Source organism: Apium graveolens, chromosome 3 (genome assembly GCF_009905375.1).
Source record: "Apium graveolens cultivar Ventura chromosome 3, ASM990537v1, whole genome shotgun sequence".
NCBI classification, from domain to species: Eukaryota; Viridiplantae; Streptophyta; class Magnoliopsida; order Apiales; family Apiaceae; genus Apium; species Apium graveolens.
The window spans coordinates 224,118,607-224,137,476 of record NC_133649.1 but is presented as its reverse complement, the minus strand read 5'-3'; the positions used below and the strand labels follow the sequence as shown (position 1 = coordinate 224,137,476).

Below are 18,870 nucleotides of genomic sequence, written 5' to 3'. Positions count from 1 at the left end.
GTCTTGTTTCTGAATTGTTTTGATAATCATACAATTAATGATTTATCAAGTATTTCTGTTTTGGATAAAAGGTGAGCTACAGTTTTAGTTCAGTTTCTGATTGATATTGATACTTAGGTTGTTGTTAAATATGAAAAGTGGTATTAATATAGATGATTGATTTTTACTTCAGTATGGGATGTTGTGAGCATCAAAGTTTGTATTGATATCTAATTTGATATGGAATCAAAATAAGTATTAATATTAGGAGTTCGATTGTGAATGAGCTATGAGAATGAAGAACGGAAATAGGAAAGAAAGTGGAATCAAAAGGATGATAAAGAAAATTTATAGGTACAATATGGGTAACATGAGGGACATACGTAAGGTGAAAAATTTAGGAAACACTGGCAAATGAAGATAGGGAATGCATCCCAGGAGAACGATCAAGTACTGAGGCCTAAAATAAGATATCTAATGACCGGACATAAAGATAAAATGGGGAGGAAACATGTAGATAAATGTTAGACCTACCCAAGAGCTAAGGCGGGACATCAAAGATTAGATGGATATATTTCGTCAGGAAACGTCATAGTGAAGTCACCTGAGAATCAAAGTTGTCTAATAAGTGGGATAGTTGCTGCTTGAAGAAAGGGTGATACGTCATCAGATCCAGAAATTGATTGTAAATGATCTATATTATTTGATTTGAGAACTAATAGGAGTATTCAGAATGTGAAGAATTATGTCAAACCGGAATAGTATATACCACTCCTAGATGAACGGGCAGTAAGTAAGGAAGAACTAAAAGGTAGGAATTTGGCTACGATAATGCAAGGGATTCAAACTACTCCGAGAATATGATACGAGACATGAATGCCAAGGAAGAGCATTGGAATCAGTTCGTATGAGAACTCCCTAAAACCAGAAATGATAATAAGAGTTAGAATATGCCGGTGATGCCTCCAGATTAGTATACTTTCTTCTAAGTAGTAAGAGAATTTCGCTCAGCAAATCTACCCAATTGTGATTCAAGAAAATTAAGGTATGATGTTACGGCTGTGCGCCAATCGTAACCAATCGAGATTTTCTCGTTAACTTTTACTCTAATATAATTTCGAGAATGTCAGAAATCGAATACGCCCTGGTTTTAGTATATCATTCGCAGGTGGACGAGAAGATTAAGAGAACGATTAAAGAGCCTCGAATGCGATTGGAAGCGAGTACAAACTAGGTGAATTGAACAGAGAAACATGTGAGAATGAGATTCAGCAACCAGTAACTATTGAAAATGTTCATGAGCACGAATTTCTAGAATTAGAAAGAAAAGAAAATTAATAGACGTTATGCTGGTCCTTTTGGAAACAGTAAAAGTTTATGAAAGTGGTAAGGTTGAAAGATCAACCTGAGAAAAAAAATTGAAAGAGAGATATTGGAATATATCATTATCTGATCCTTAGTGCAATTCTGAGGACATAATCCTTTTGGGGGGGGATGTAATATCTGGGACATGACGTGTAATTATTTTTATCAAAAAATGAGTATTATGTGATTTTTGGTGAATTATTTGATGATTAGTGATATTATTTGAATGTTCATATGTGGTAAAGTCTAGGTATGTTAATTTTATTATGTCCAGAATTAAATATAGAGAATTAAGGTATTTTCTGGTAATTTTTGGAGTATTATATGATTTTATATTGATTTATGAATTATTAACTATTTTCTAAATAATTATAAAATTATTTTATAAAGCCGGGAATCGTCCAACCTCAACCGTTTTTACATTTTTATAACCCGAAACTCTTCCGAAAACTCCTTCCTAACCTAATCTTGTAATTCCAGACATTTTTCGTGTTTTGACTTTTTCGATCTGGATTACGGTTTGACCCGTGCGCGGCCCGACGCAATATTTTCGATACGCTAACCCTTTTCGATAACATTATCTTCGTACAATCGTTTTATAAAAGCCCGGTTTTGATAATTATCCGAAATAGGATAACGTTTATCCAAAACAGGATAGTGCTTATCCAAAACAGGATAGTGCTTATCCAAAACAGGATAGTGTTTATCCAAAAAGGATAATATTTATAAAAAATGAACGTATATATCGATCCAACACGATCCAGAACATACTAATATTCCGTAAATATAAATAGCCCTTTTTAATTTCATTTTTCACGCGTAAAATCATAACCAGACAGTACAAACCCTGAAAAACCAGAGAAAATTTTATTAAAACACCGTATTCTTGAAAATCAATCGCACAAACGAAGGCGTTATCGAACTCCGATTCGGGCATGCAATATATCAAAATGAAGCTCTTGAAATCTTCTTTCTGAATCAACCATCTGTTTTTGCCCAGAAATCAAGGTATTTTTCTGATTTAATTATTTAAATTTGAATTAATTATGGATTAAATTATGAATTTTTGTTCTTGATATTTTTGATATGATTTGATGGCATAATCGTGTAGATATTTTCTTCCTGGTCAATTTGGTATATTATATGTCAAAAATTGAGTTCAATAACACATAGAAATTGATGTTTGATTCTCTGCATGAAGAACTAGGGTTTATGTTATTGAATTTTATTAATTCGAAATTAGGGGTTTCTATTCTGTTGAGTCTGGGTGAAAACCGTGACCACCAATGCATTCAGGAGATTCTTAGGAATCGAGTCATAATTTTTTTTTGATTTATAGAGTATTGTTCGAGCATATCGGAAAAATGAGCTTAACGACGGCGAAAATGTTCCGACGAGTTTTCCGGCCAAACGATTGATTTATTGCACGATTTGATTGTGTAATTGAGTTTCTGGAGGAGTAATTATGCCACCCTGTTGTTTTGGCTGAGTTCTGGGTTGTTCAGAAGGTGGCCGGAGAGCTTGGTGGCCGCCGTTAATGGCGGTCGGCCACCGGAGCTGTGGACGGGGAAGACGACAGGGGCAAACTGCAGTTTGAACCCCTGAAGTTTCCCTGTCTTGCAAAATCAGTACTTTAGTTTTTAAAATTTACAAAATTAAGATTTCTCTTTAAATTATTTTCAGAAATCATATTTATATTTAATTTATTTTCATAAAATCAGTTTTAATTATTTAAAACTCGAAAATTCATTAATTATTATTCTGAAAATCATTTTTATTTAAAAAAATCTTAATTATTTAATTAATTAATTTTAGTTGATAATTAATTATTTAATTATTCAATTAATTTAAATATTAATTGATTAGTTAATTTAATTAGTTATTAATTAATTTTAATTAATTATTTAATTGGATTTAATTATCTATTTTAGGTTTAAAAATTCTGAAAAATAGTTTTGAGCTTTAAAATATTATTTTAAATTATTTTCAAAGCTCGATAATTATTATAAAATTATTTTAAAGTCAAATTAGGGTGTTCAAACCCTATTATTTAATTATAAATAATTCGAAGTCCAATTTTAATTCCGAAAAATTTTCAAAAATTCGTATTAAATACGTGGAAAATCATTTTGACCCCGAATCTTCTTTGGAAAATTATTTGGATTGAATATCTTATGTGCTATGTGTTATATGTGACCTAATTGATGTATAAAAGGATTGTTTGTGTATTATTTGACTGTTTTTGCTGTGACTTTCAATCAGTAAATCGGATTTGGGTAAAACAAAAGGTAGATAAAAGCTTATGACGGCTATGTGACGATTAGAATAGTATGAGATTGAGTATTGATAGATAATTATGATGCCTAGCAGAGTAAGTGAGTCATAGAAAGAGGAAGTCAACGATCCTTAGATAGAATTGAAGCATAGAAAGAGAAGGCAAGTGATTGACGAATAGAAGCAAGGCATAGAAAAGAATGAAAGTGATTGATGAGTAGAATTGTTAGATGAGTACAAGTAAAGTTGGAAATAATCTATGATAAGGCGAGTCCTTCTGAACCTTTCTTTGAGATATATTGCGAATATTTATGAACTTTCTCATAACATGTTGCTATTAATCAAAATAAATATTGTTTTATATTGCAAGCACTTTAAACGATTCAACCTTAAACCCTGATTCTTATTGATCTTGAGCCATAAGCCTTATTCTTCATGAACCATTGATTGTTGAATTCTCAGATACAAGCCAAACATATACGATACTACTCCACAAACACATACACACCATAAACCAAGTATTTCAATAGAATTTCTTGGGAATGCAAAAACTTATACACCCTGGAATACCCTAACACATCAAAGGTCAATACCCTGTATTATCATTGAACCATTGTTCTTTCGATACTTGATTTTTCAGGCTTAAAGCCTTTCTTCATATTTACACCTTGATATATCCTGGTGATACTTGTGAAATGTTTTATGTTCTGAGATAAATGCTTTATCAATGTTGATTATGATTCTGTTTTATTGAATTGCAATGGTTATCCTATTGAATTGTTTTAGAATTGAATGGTTTTATAAATGTGGACCAGATTCGTGGTCAGACCAGATTTATGGTCATATTAGGCCAATACGTTCCTTGGATCCAGTATATAGAGCAAAGTCGGGAGCCTTGCTCGGGGTTAGTGCGTAACTGATCAGCAGCCTAACCTTGATTTTTAAAAAATGAAAAGAATATCCAATTCTATCATTGCTTATTTAGAAACTTGATTCTTATGAATCATTTCAACTGATCATTGTTGAACCTCAATTATTGCTATTATGACTTGCTTAGCTAGTTAGCTCACTCTTGCAAATCTGTTATGTTATTTTACAGTTGAAAAGGAAATTGTTGGTAACGAGGATTCCAAGTCTAGTGTGCGAGCTAGGATTCCCGGATAAGATGGAACGAGTTAGCAGGAGCTTTATAATATAGATGAGTTATGTAAGATTATAAGAATGATATCAGTATCAGTTATAAGCAGAACTAGTTGGGATTTGGTACGATGTAATAAAAGTTAAGGTTGTGGCTTGTTTTCATACTTTAACCTGTTGCTATCCATGGTTATGGTAAGAAGGGTCTTTGCATATATTAATTTCATAATCAGGTATTTATATATTTTGTGTGTGTGTTGTGAACCCCAAACTTCTGACCCGGGTTTGAAGGCTGTCACAACAACCATCACTATCTTTACCATAAAAAGCAAAAACACAACAACATCACACACCAAGCACCTATATATCACAGTACACACGAAAACTCACCAAGAGTTAGAAACCCTAACTAAAATCAAGTCATAAATGCCATTACTCTAAACCTTGCACCGCCATCACTGTCATACACACACTTAACACCACCCACACATACATTGGTCAAACTGACCAATTCTGGTAAACTCAACAGAATGTTGAAGAACATTCAAACTGGAATAATGATTCAAGTTGAGCAAATGGGTGAACTCTTTAAGATAATCATGGCTGCTAAATGGGACAACTTTGTTTTCTATTGAGGTGGGAACTATCATGTGCATCTCGTAAGTGAATTTTATGTGAACATGAAAGTCTGTCAAAGGGAAAATGGTGTTTATTTTTTTGAGTCTTATATGCAAGGAATTAATTTGAAAGTTGATAGTAACTCTATCCATATGGCTATGAGGTTAGGAAGCAATACTTTGCAAAAACCATGCATCAATATCTTTGATAAGTTTGCTTTTGATCAAAAGGAGTTTGAATTGTATGTTGGTCTCTTCTGTGATGACGATGTGCCCGTGGGTCTCTATGAGTCTAACTGGGGTATACACTTTAAACACTTCACACACACTTATCAAAAACTAGTTGCATTCTTAGGGCAAACATTCTCCCTAAACCAAAACAATATAGGGTTTTTGATTTTATTGATCTTAAGGTAATGTTTCAACTAGTAACTAATAAGGTTGAGTTTACCTTGAGTTATGTCATAATTTTAAACATGATAAATGGGTTTTATGAAGAATTTATGCCATATGCCTTGCTTATAACCTCTCTATTTGAAATTAACCAAGTTAAACTAATCAAAACCTTTGATCAACAAATTGAATACTTTAATGTTGAAACTCTTTACCAAGACAAGGTCCCCTTGAGTGTGTGTAAGCCCCAACCTGTGAATCTGATTAAAATACCTAAAATTGTTAATCTTGAGAAAACCAACAATGAGATTAAAGTGCTAAAAGTTAAAATAAACAGTCTTAAAGAAATCAATATTAAGTTGGTCAATAGGATTAATTACTTAGAAGAAAAGATTCTTAGGAAAGAGGTTTTACTTGAGGATTCTGAAGCAACCTCAAGAAGGCATGTGAGTGAGGAGGCAATTGAGCCTATGAGTGTTTGTGTTGGTAAGAAGAAAGATGAGTCTATTGGTGTTGGTGAGAAGGGAGATGAGTTTGCTGGTTTGACTGATATTACTGTGTTGCCTGATTTATGTGTTACTGATGGAAATCTTGGTTTTATTGATGTTAACAAATCTCCTGTACAAGAGTAATCTGCATTGTGCTTACATAGATGCATCAAAATTTGTATTGTATCTATGTTATCGGGTTTTTGCTATTTTAGTTGCTTTATGTATGTTTTTATTTTGTGAAAGAACCTTAGTGTTTTGGTCTGTTATTTTGCTGCAGTTTGTAAGTTCTGGAAAAAATTAGTGAACCACACTAATAGTTGGAACTATGTTGATAATGAATGAAAATACATCTGTTTTGCCTTATATTGTTATATACTAAATAAAATTGATCTCTACATTATCACTGGCATACTTGCACTCCAGTTAACTTGAGAAATGAGCTTGAAATTTCTTGTTTTAACTGTTGAGCTTCTAATTCTAAATCTTTTCTTGTTTTAACCGTTGAGCTTCTAATTCTAAATCCCACCCATTCTCAGCCATGAGAGATTGTCCTTTTATAAGTTTAGGATATTCTCGTTTAAAGTGACCGGGTTGTTTAAATTCGTAACACACCTCTTGTATTTCCTCCGTATTTTGTTCTTGTTGTCTGGGAGGAGTGTACGTAGGAGTGTTATTATTATAGACATTAGTATTTTGCATACCTTTGCCTTTATTATAGCTCGTTGACAAAAAATTACTTTTATAGTTAGGAGTGTAATTTTGAGAGTAATTTGGCCTTCCATTAGAGTTAAAAAACTCTTTGTTGATTATTTGATTTAAGAAGCCTTTTCTATATCTTTGAGCTTTGCTTTGAAGCACACGACGTAGTTGTCTCGTAAGTAAAACAATTTTGCTTTCATCGAGATTTTGGATTTTTTCGTTTAATTCATCACCGTTTTCTTCTTCATCTATAAGTATAGATTTTAAAGCCATGTTTTTCTTTTTGTCTTACACTTTTGGAATTATTTTTTCTTGTAGATTATCTTCTTCGTATGCACGAAGATTTCCAAATAGATTATCTATTTTGTAATCATTGAGATTCTGCATCTCTTTGATTGTGGATACTTTAACCTTCCAACTTGGAGGTAATGATTTAAGAACTCTTCGGTTCTTTTCATTTTGTGTATAACTCTTCCGAGTTGAGATAGTTCATCGACAATGCGAGTGAATCTAGTTTCCATATTGATGATATTTTCTCCTTCTTGGAGTTTAAAGTTCTCGTATTCTTGGATCAAAGTGTCCATCCGAGAATCTTTTATATCAGTGGTTCCTTCTTAGGTAACCACTAATTTATCCCATATTTCTTGTGCTGACTTGCAATTATTTACTCTTTTATATTCTTTTTCAGCAAGTGCACTTATGAGTACCATTTCTGCCTTAACAGCTATATTCATTCTTTCTTCCTCTATTGCATTATATTCACTAACCTTCTTTTCGATGATGATGTCATCAATCGTTTTGGTAGGAATAACAACTTCATCTTCTATGGCCATCCAAACTCTGACTCCTTGAGATCTAGCATAAATGCGAAACCTCATTTTCCATGTTGCAAAGTTGGTGCCGTCAAATAGAGGAGGGCGAGAGCTAGATAGACCTTCACCATAACCAATGGCATTTAGATACGCCATTTCGGATCACTTTTTGTTTTGCCTACAAATCTGCAAATCACTTAACAAACACGTTAAAAAGCACTGCTCTAATACCAATTGTTAAGTCCCGTAAAAGGGCTATTTTAAGCTAGAAGAGGGGTTGAATAGCTTACTTACCAATTTAAAAATTATTATGGTGTCTTAAAAATATTTATCCCATTTTAAATATTTTACCGATGCAGATTATATATAACGCCCCCAAATCCGGGGTCAAGGGATTTCGCCGTCACTATGAAACCTCAATCCAAATTAACCTGTTAAATCAATAAACAAATGCCAGCAGAAGATATTCAATATCTATGACCCCAAACTAATCCAAGATCTTTTAAGGTAACAGTTCTAGAAACAAGAATTCCAAATTCCATAAATAATTTTCACTTCCTTTTAAAACTCTTTTCAACAAATTCCAATTCAATACTAACCCGCTAGTATAACTTCAAAAAGAAGTATACTAGGCCCAACTATAAAATAACATAATTATAATATAATATAATATAAACAACTTTACATAAGAGAACTTACACTAGTTCGCAAACCCTGGACCAACCACCTTCCAAGAGCTTCTTCTTTGCTTCCTCGAATTACGCGGCTAAATAGCGCAAGCTAATCCTCACCGGAGGTTAAATTTAAAAACAGGCAAGTATGAGTGGAAGAAATGCTCAGCAAGATCATTATAGCGAATATAGGGTCGTTTTGATATAAAACCGACATCTGCAATATCGCAGAACATTTTAAAATCATAATTGTTGAAACATGGAAATTTATTAAAGAATCGGATAATTGTTTCTCACGGTATTCAAAACTCTTTTTGATATTTTCGAGTGAAATACTTCAACAATACTTTTAATCTTGACGAGAATAAAACTCGTAAAACCGTGTTTACGGAAATATCGTAAACAACAATAACAAGAAGCAATGATTATGGATTGAATCATAAACTTTATTCAAAACCGAACTCTTGATATTTATACTCATTTTGTTGTCATATCAAATTAAATATCAATACGAACTTTGATGCTCACAACATCTCATACTGAAGTCAACATCAATCATCTATACTAATACCACCTTTGATATTTAATAACAAAGTAAGTATCAACATAAATCAGAAAATGAATCAAAACTGCATTTCACCTTTTATTCAAAACCAAAATACTTGATAAATCATTTATTCTATGAATATCAAAAATGATATGATAATTTAGATTGGGATCATTCTCCGACGGACGTACTATCACATGCTGATCATCCCGTGTGATAACACAAGGTCATGATTCATAGAAACATGTCCCCAAAACACGAGTACTCAAACACAAAGGCAATATACCTGCCTGTGGCAAAAATTATGTCATAATAATTCATATGACACTTAGAAATAGCCCTCCGCTGGACCGTCTGTCCCGGTCACTTATGCAATTTGATCCAATCTTAAAACCTTTTATTGAAAAAGGGGTCATAATAATCGACACCCAAAATAACTTTATTTCCCCCATTTTCTTGGTTAGGAAGATTCACAACCAAATCATTTTTCTCAAAATTCAAAAAATTTATAAATCCGATAATTGGATAAGTAAAAACACTTGACTATTCTGAACATAGAATAGCAGATGAGTATTTGCATAAACAGAATTATTCAATTCAGCAATATGTAAAACATTTATCTATTTTGAGCTGAGAATGGGGAAAGCAATACTTGCATGAAAAGATTTAAAATAAATATCACTTGAAAAATAAGTGATGATAGGGATACTTACCTTTGGGATTCAGCAGTTAGTCACACTCGCAAAGACGCATCTATTCTGACATTCTGCCTCAAAACATCATCGTCATTATTCTACTAATCTTTTGGCCTGTTGCTCATGCAGTGCTGCAAACTCAATATTCTATACTATTTAACTATAGTCTTCATCCATTCCATCTGGTCCTGATTGTCTTGAAAGATTCGTATCTAAAATTAGAAAATAACATTTTAATCATCTACACGATAATTACTCGACGAACTGCGCGTCAAAATCCTATCGTCTACCCATACGATAGCCCGCACATAAAGATAACTGTCAAATACAAGACCAGTGACCCACTTACACACGTAATACATATAACACATAAGCACATAATCTACGTATCACATAATTCATATAACACAGGATTCGGTTCGTCAAAAGGTTCGACTAGATACATTTAAAACTGAAATCAGGTCAAAAATACGACTTTTAGATAAATAAGCGACTCAGAACTGACTTGCAAAACAAGTAACCTTTCGAAACAAAAGAGTTTGGGTCTCAAAAGTATTTTTAATGAAAGCGAAATATTTTTCTGAGTCTATACGCGTTCGTTTCGTATTAAACGGACAAACGGTTTATTTATTACGAATAAAATAAGAATTAAATGAGAATAAATCAATTAATAATAATATTAATTGATTTTAAATACCAAAATATAAAGTTTAAAAGTTCAAAATAATTTTTAAATCAATTTTTAGGAAAAATCAGAATTAAAAATGACTTTTCCATAATTTTTGGAATTAATATAAAATTAATACAAATTATCTAAATAAACTGATTAATTATCAAAACAATTAATCAATTTAAATGAATAAAAAATTTTGGATTTTTGAAAATAATAAAAGAAAATAATTTTTGGAATTAAAATAAAATAAATAAATAATTTTTTAGAATTTAAAATAATAATAAAATGATTTTTAAAATTAAAAGAAATTATTTTCAAAAAATAAAAATTGAATTTTTAAAATAATAAAATAACTAAAGTGCAGAAACAGATTTTGTGAAAATGAATTGGGGCAAAACGAATCAAACACGGGCCAGGTTTAAAATGGAAACGGGTCCGGTCTTAAAAAAATGGGTCACGAAGACATCAACCGGATCCGGTTAAAGGTCGACCGGAATCTGGGATGAGCTCCAGAAACCGGCGACTTTGCCGGAATCCGGCGAGTCCCGATGGGCAAGTAAACAGCTCGGTTTTTATTTGTTTTTCAGCTCAACATGATCCAAATGACCGTTATTACTCAGCCCAACCATCAACAAGATCAAACGATCCCGGAAACATAAAATCTGATAAAAACTCCATTGAATCCGGCAAGGAACTCGAATTTTCCGGCCAAAAACTGATTACACGCAATACTCAATCAAATTTGATGATCAATATCATAAATTAAAGCTCAGGTCGATTACAAATAGTCCACATAATTAAAATCAATCCAACTAATATCAATAATCTATAGAATCAAAAAATAAAAAGCAATAAAACCAAGAACTCGACTATGACATTTCGGGGATTAAACAATTGAAGTAAATATATAAATTGACTCTACAGATCATCCTAAAGCTATCTGCAACATCAATCCAAGAATCAAAACGAAATTCGACCTCAAGAACATTAAAATTGACTTTTTAAATTACTTCACCTCACATTGTGATATTGATATTAAATGAAAGAGGTCGTTGAGGGCTTCAATTCGGTATAAAGAACAACAAAAACGGCTTAGTAAATCTCTGGAAATCATGAATCAAAGATTGATGAATGCATTTCACCCCCACAGTGGTGTTCTTGAATTTCTGAAAATAAAATGAAAATAAAAATAAAATAAAATGATATAATCTGCTATTTATATTTACATAAAATAGTATCCCAAAAATCAATATAGGGTGTTTTTATCTCTTAATTAAAATAATTAGGCCCAGAAATATAATTATGGGGAATAATTTTAAAAGCGATAAAATATAAAATTTGTATCAAAATTTCCCAAAAATTGTGAATAATGCAAAAATACAAAAATATTGGGTGTTTGAAATATGTATAATTCTATATAAATAAAAATACAAATTTTGTGGGGTTTGACGTCCCGGTGGGGTCCCGGTTCGTTTATTTCTGAAAAACAGAAACAATCCCTAAATTAACAGAAAACCCCGAAAATACATAAAATACATTCAACACACACAAAACGAGATAAAATGAGTAACGCAGATAAATACGTATCCAAATTACGGATCGATTCATTTAAATGCAGTTTGAACACGTAACAAGTATCCTATTGAATCATATCAGATCCGAAAATAGATTACTTAGCCGCTAATTAACTATAAAACGATACAATTTGATATCATATTTGGATAATTATCAAAACAGAACCTCTTATGAAAAACTTTCTATAAAAATAATATAAAATATCCCGTCTCTCAATAATACGGGTTTTGTTGATCTATTAAAATGTTTATCGTATCAAAATAATTTCCGCCGGGACGCGTACGGGTCAAACCGTAATCCGGATCGAAAAAGTTAAAATACGGAAAATGTCCGGAATTACTAGATTCGGTTAAGAAGGAGTTTTCGGAAGAGTTTCGGGTTGTAAAAATGCAAAAACAGTTGAAGTTGGACGATTCCCGGCTTTATAAAATAGTTTTATAATTACTCAGAAAATATTTAATAAATACATAAATCATTATAAAATCATACAACGGTCCAAAAATTACCAGAAAAAATATCACAATTAACTATGTTTTATTCTGGACATATAAAAATTAAAATATTTAAAGAATATCATATATAAACATCCAAAGCATCAACTCCAATTACCAGATAATTCACCAAATTCACATAAAATTACATAAACAATTCCAAATAATGATAATAATAATATTTGAAAATATGGAATATTACAATCTACCCCTTATAAGGATTCCGTCCTCGAAATCAGCAGAAGAGAGCACTAAGGGTTTTCTAACCAACTTCCCAATCTTGCATATGTACTTTTCCACAAAATTTTCAGATAACTTGGATTCCTTGTATAACATATTGATTATCGAAGCTTCACTTTGCACCATTGTTCCATCCACATCCTTTGACTAATTCCTCAATAGAATCACTTTTATTGATTGCGAGAAAGAAGAATAGAGAGAAAGAAAAAGAAAGAGAGATAAATAGAGAGAGAAATAAAGAAATAGATTGACTTCGCTATACGCCACTAATATTTTAATTGCATTGCAGTCCACTGTTGCTCTTAGTAATCCCATCACATAGCCTTCCTTTGACTTGACAAAGATAACTCAGCCCAACTTGATTGGCATACCTTCGAATATTTTAGATGATAAAATCATGGAATTTTAAAGAGAAAAGAATTTTATAGCATAATAGGACTAAAAACCTAAATTTATGAAAAAGTATTGTTGAAATAAAAGAATAACTGAGAGATCAATAGGATCAAATGAACTTGGTATTGTGTGTCCAAATTAAGACACTACTAAAGGTTATCAACCTTCTTGTAGTCACAACACACACAAGCGATGGCGTCTCATTCAACTCCTATCACACAGACAGGTATACCTTGTGTCCCCTATGGTTAGGGTTGTTCATCTCAGTCAGAATAAAAGAATATCAAAGGAATCCAAAATTAAATGAATAAAACAGTTAAGATTTTAAAGTTGATATTTCTTGAGAGAATGAAATCCAGAGAACAAAATTCTGGCACAAAATGATTGAAGGAGTGTTAGGGAATATATCCTCTAACAAATACCTCTTTTTGAGAGAGATCAAGAGAAGTTATAGAAAGAGAAGGTATTGCCAAAGTCTTAATATTTATCTTCAATTTGAACTCTTCTGTTGAATCGTCACCCACTTCTAGACACTTCTTCACGTTCCAAGGATATCGATAATCTCCATCGTCGTCGAATCATAGTAGCTTCGGAAGATTCCACAATAAAAGTTTGCAGCTTTCCGGAGTTCCGTCTAGCTGAAAACAACCATCTCGAACGAATGCGCCAATCTTAGCTTACTCGTTGGTACTATATCCAATAGTCCAACGGGAACTCGATATGAGCTCAAGCGTCCTCACATAACTTTACATACTCCTACACACTCTCGTTTCTAGTTTACTATAACCTCAGCTCTGATACCAACCTGTAACGCCCCCAAATCCGGGGTCAAGGGATTTGGCCGTCACTATGAAACCTCAATCAAAATTAACCTGTTAAATCAATAAATAATACCAGCAGAAGATATTCAATATCTATGACCCCAAACTAATCCAAGATCTTTTAAGGTTACAGTTCTAGAAATAAGAATTCCAAATTCCATAAATAATTTTCACTTCCTTTTAAAACTCTTTTCAAGAAATTCCAATTCAATACTAACCTGCTAGTATAACTTCGAAAAGAAGTATACTAGACACAACTATAAAATAACACAATTATAATATAATATAATATAAAACACTTTATATAATAGAACTTACACTAGTTCGCAAACCCTGGACCAACCACCTTCCAAGAGCTTCTTCTTTGCTTCCTCGAATTATGCGGCTAAACAGCGCAAGCTAATCCTCATTAGAGGTTAAATTTAAAAACAGGAAAGTATGAGTGGAAGAAATGCTCATCAAGATCATTATAGTGAATATAGGGTCGTTTTGATATAAAACCGACATCTGCAATAGCGCAGAACATTTTAAAATCATAATTGCTGAAACAGAGAATTTATTAAAGAATCGGATAATTGTTTCTCACTGTATTCAAAATTCTTTTTGATATTTTTGAGCAAAATGCTTCAGCAATACTTTTAATCTTGACGAGAATAAAACTCGTAAAACCGTGTTTACAGAAATATCATAAACAACAAAACAAGAAGTAATGATTATGGATTGAATCATAAACTTTATTCAAAACCGAACTCTTGATATTTATACTCATTTTGTTGTCATATCAAATTAGATATCAATACGAACTTTGATGCTCACAATATCCCATACTGAAGTCAACATCAATCATCTATACTAATACCACCTTTGATATTTAACAACAAAGTAAGTATCAGCATAAATCAGAAACTAAATCAAAACTGCATTTCACCTTTTATTCAAAACCAAAATACTTGATAAATCATTTATTTTATGAATATCAAAAATGATATGATAATTTAGATTGGGATCATTCTCCGACGAACGTACTATCACATGCTGATCAGCCCGTGTGATAGCGCAAGGTCATGATTCGTAGAAACATGTCCCCAAAACACGAGTACTCAAACAAAAAGGCAATATACCTGCCTGTGGCAAAAATTGTGTCATAATATTATATATGCAGAAATAAAAGAAAAGGAAGAAAATATCACACGAGATATTTATCCTGGTTCGCGATGCCGCAACCTCTAATAGATTCGCTCACCCCTACGTCTAGTCCCCGAGCTCCTCTCCAAGACACGAGTTTTTCCCTTAAAATAACATTGCTCCTTACGTAGGCGGAGAAGCCTTTACAACCCCACAAATATTTTTATTGGTGCGTGATAAGTGGAATTTTATAACACTTAGAGCGTCTCATAACGGCTTGAATTGGTGTCTGGACTTAAGTATTTTGTGTATTTGACGCGTTTTCTAGTGTTTTTGCATTTCAGGGTATAACTTGCTTAGATAGGTGGTTTTCATCAAATAAAGCTTAAGGAAGTGCTTGGAATCAGTCTAGGGGTGCTAAGCAAATAAATCAGCAAAAATAGAAGCAGAACAAGGAATTTTCCATAAAGGTAGCAGGCGGTCTCGTGCTAGGAGCAGGCGACCGCGTGCTAGCAGGCGGCCACGTGGAAGATTCAGGCGACCGTGTGCGGGCGGATTTTTAGAATCTGGATTTTATTAATTCGAGTACGATTGGGCTTCTGTTGGCGCTGATTCTCTTGGGCTATTATATAAACCTTATGGGAAGACGTTTTCTTCATCAAGAAATAAAGAGCGAGGGCAAGAAGATTGAGAAGACCGTTTTAGCACACAACAACGAAGAAGAGGAAGCATATGTTTATCTTATGATTCTTTTAATTCGTTGTAACTGTGGATGCTAGTTTTCTTTATGCTTTGAACCGTAATACTCTTGTGACGTAATTCATTATTTATTAAGCATTTTTATTAGCCTTGTATTTTTGTGTTATCATCATGCTTTCATATGAACCCATGGTGACGATGAGTTCTATTATGGGCTAATCGTGATTATGGGATTCTAGCATATTTACTATAAATTTCTTTAGTTAATTGTTTAATACCTTGGTATATGGTGATTGTATGATATCTAGTATAGGTTGTGCTTATTCGTCTTATATGCATCGTGAACATGTAAGATAGCCTGTTAATCTCTTGTGAAGCGACAGTGAATCTTGAGATTTAGAATTTGCCATGCTAGCATAGGTTCATGTATTGTATGCATGATTAGTGGGAAACTCTAACCGTTTTACTTGCCCTGTGTAATCATCATGAATAACTTGTGCCTAAATCATTATGTTGTCAAATTCTGTAGACATATAGGGTCTCAACATAATTGATGTCTATTCAACTTCTATCTTAATTGTGGATGCTTGGTAGAATGGTATTCGTACAACGAAAGTTGGCGTTTATCAGTTTCGTGTTGTTCGATTAATATCATCACCATTACATGCTAAGGTTAATGACAATAACTATTGAATGAAGTAGTAATGAAGTTAGGATCTCATGTGTGTTTAATATTGTTAATTCAAGTATTTAATTCTCGTAGTTAATATTAGTTAACCAATCTTAATTGTTATTGTCTTGGCATTGAAGAATAATCATACATTGGTGAGTGAGTGCTAATTAAATATAATTAATCAGAGTCTTTGTGGGAACGAACTAGAAATCATTCTATATTAATTGCGAACGCGTATACTTGTGTGATTAATTTAGTGCATGCTTTGTGCCTAACAAGTTTTTGGTGCCGCTGCCGGGGACTCGGTGTAAATTTGTTTAGTTTATGTACTTGCCATCAGTGGTCATTATGATTCATTGATTAAGACTGGTTACTTACTGCTTTCAGTTTTGTTTCAGGTACTCTAGCGAGCATTTTTGTAAACACGTTCTCGCACTCGCAAGAGAAATATGGATAAAGCCGAGGAAACAGATAAAACTCTTGACTCTCCGGAGAAGATAGTTTTTGAAGATTCGGATAAAGAGAGTGAAAAGAAAGAACCTGAAACAATGGGTGATCGTCTAGCTCAAGCTGATCCAGCTCTTATGGACTTTTCTCGGCCTAAAATTGATGACATTCAGTCAAGCATCATTCATCCGGCTATTGAGGCCAATAATTTTGAAATCAAGCCGGGCACTATTCAGATTGTGCAGAATTCTGTTTCTTTCGGAGGGGCTGCGACTGAAGATCCCAACATGCATATCAGAAATTTTGTCGAGATCTGTAGTACTTTCAAATATAATGGTGTCACTAATGAGGATATCAAGCTGAGGCTTTTCCCATTCTCTCTGAGGGACAAAGCTAAGGACTGGTTACATTCTTTACTAGCTGGGTCCATCACTACTTGGGAAGATCTTGCACAAAAGTTTCTGGTGAAGTTCTATCTAATGGCCAAAACTGCAGCTATGAGGAGTGCTTTTACTCAGTTTGCGCAGCAATCAGGAGAATCTATGTGTAAAGCTTGGGAGCGCTAAAAGGAGATGTTGAGAAAATGTCCACATCATGGTATGCCTGACTGGATGGTGATCACTGGTTTCTACAATGGTTTGGGGCTCCAATCTCGACCCATGCTCGATGCAGCTTCTAGAGGCGCCTTGTGGGCCAAAAGCTATACTGAGGCCTATAATCTCATTGAAACTATGGCTGCAAACGGGTATCAAAACCCAACTCAAAGGATGATGCCTGGGAAAGTAGCAGGTATTCTGGAAGTCGATGCAGCTACAGCTATTGCAGCGCAGCTCAAGGTGCTGTCTATGAAGGTCGATTCTTTAACCAACTATGGCGTAAATCAAATAGCTAGTGTCTGTGAGCTTTGTGCAGGCTCTCATGCTACAGATCAGTGTTCTCTTGTTAATGAATCTGTTCAGTATGTGAACAATTTTCAGAGACCGCAGCAGCCTGTGCCCGCTACTTATCATCCTAATAACAGAAATCATCCCAATTTCAGCTGGAGCAATAATCAGAATGTTGTTCAGCAACCATATCAGCAAGCTGCAAATAAACAGTTTAATCCACCTGGATTCCAGCAACCTCAGCAATTTGCTCAAAGGCAAACATATTCTCAACAAGGAGGTGCTGCTCCACCTTCTAGTGCTGATTTCAAGGAGTTAAAGTTGTTGTGCAAAAGTCAGGATGTTTCTATCAAGACCTTGGAAAATTAAATTGGACAAATAGTCAATGCCTTGCTCAATCATCAACCTGGCACACTTTCCAGCAATACTGAAGTGCCAGGCAGGAAGGAAGCTAAAGAGCAAGTCAAAGCTGTCACCTTAAGGTCTGGAAAAGTTGCTGATGCTGAAAAAGCAAAAGATGTAGAAGTTGAAGTTGTAGATGAAGAAGGAAAGCAAAAAGGAGAAAGAGGGGGAACCAAGGAAGACTACTGTTGATCACACTCTGCCTGAGGGTAATACAGGGGAGAAACAGCTCTATCCTCCACCACCTTTTCCTAAGCGATTGTAAAAACAAAAGCTGGACAAGCAATTTGGTAAGTTTCTGAAGGTGTTCAAGAAACTTCACATTAACATACCTTTCGCTGAGGCTCTTGAGCAAATGCCTAGTTATGCAAAATTCATGAAAGGTATTCTTTCAAGGAAGGTGAAACTGGATGATCTTGACACCGTTTCTCTAATGGAAGAGTGCAGTGTCGTGCTGCAACAAAAGTTACCTCCAAAGCTTAAGGATCCAGGTAGCTTCACCATTCCTTGCACCATTGGAAAGTTGTCATTTGACAAGTGCCTTTGCAATTTGGGAGCAAGCATCAATCTGATGCCGTTGTCTATCTTCAAAAAGCTGAATTTTCCTGATCTGAAGCCCACCTACATGTCTCCATAATTGGCTGATAGTTCAATTACATACCCATGAGGCATTGTGGAGGACGTGCTAGTAAAGGTGGACAAGCTCATCTTTCCTGCAGATTTTGTCATTCTGGATTTCGAGGAAGATAAGAAGATTTCCATAATCT

General features: G+C 33.7%; 1 non-coding gene across 1 annotated transcript; it reads right to left on the bottom strand.

Annotated features, from left to right (window-relative positions):
• Window positions 1-17,311: 17,311 nt before the first annotated feature.
• On the bottom strand, window positions 17,312-17,418 carry LOC141715483 (small nucleolar RNA R71). The gene has a single exon (XR_012572244.1). It is a non-coding gene; the product is annotated as a small nucleolar RNA R71 (small nucleolar RNA).
• Window positions 17,419-18,870: the final 1,452 nt, after the last annotated feature.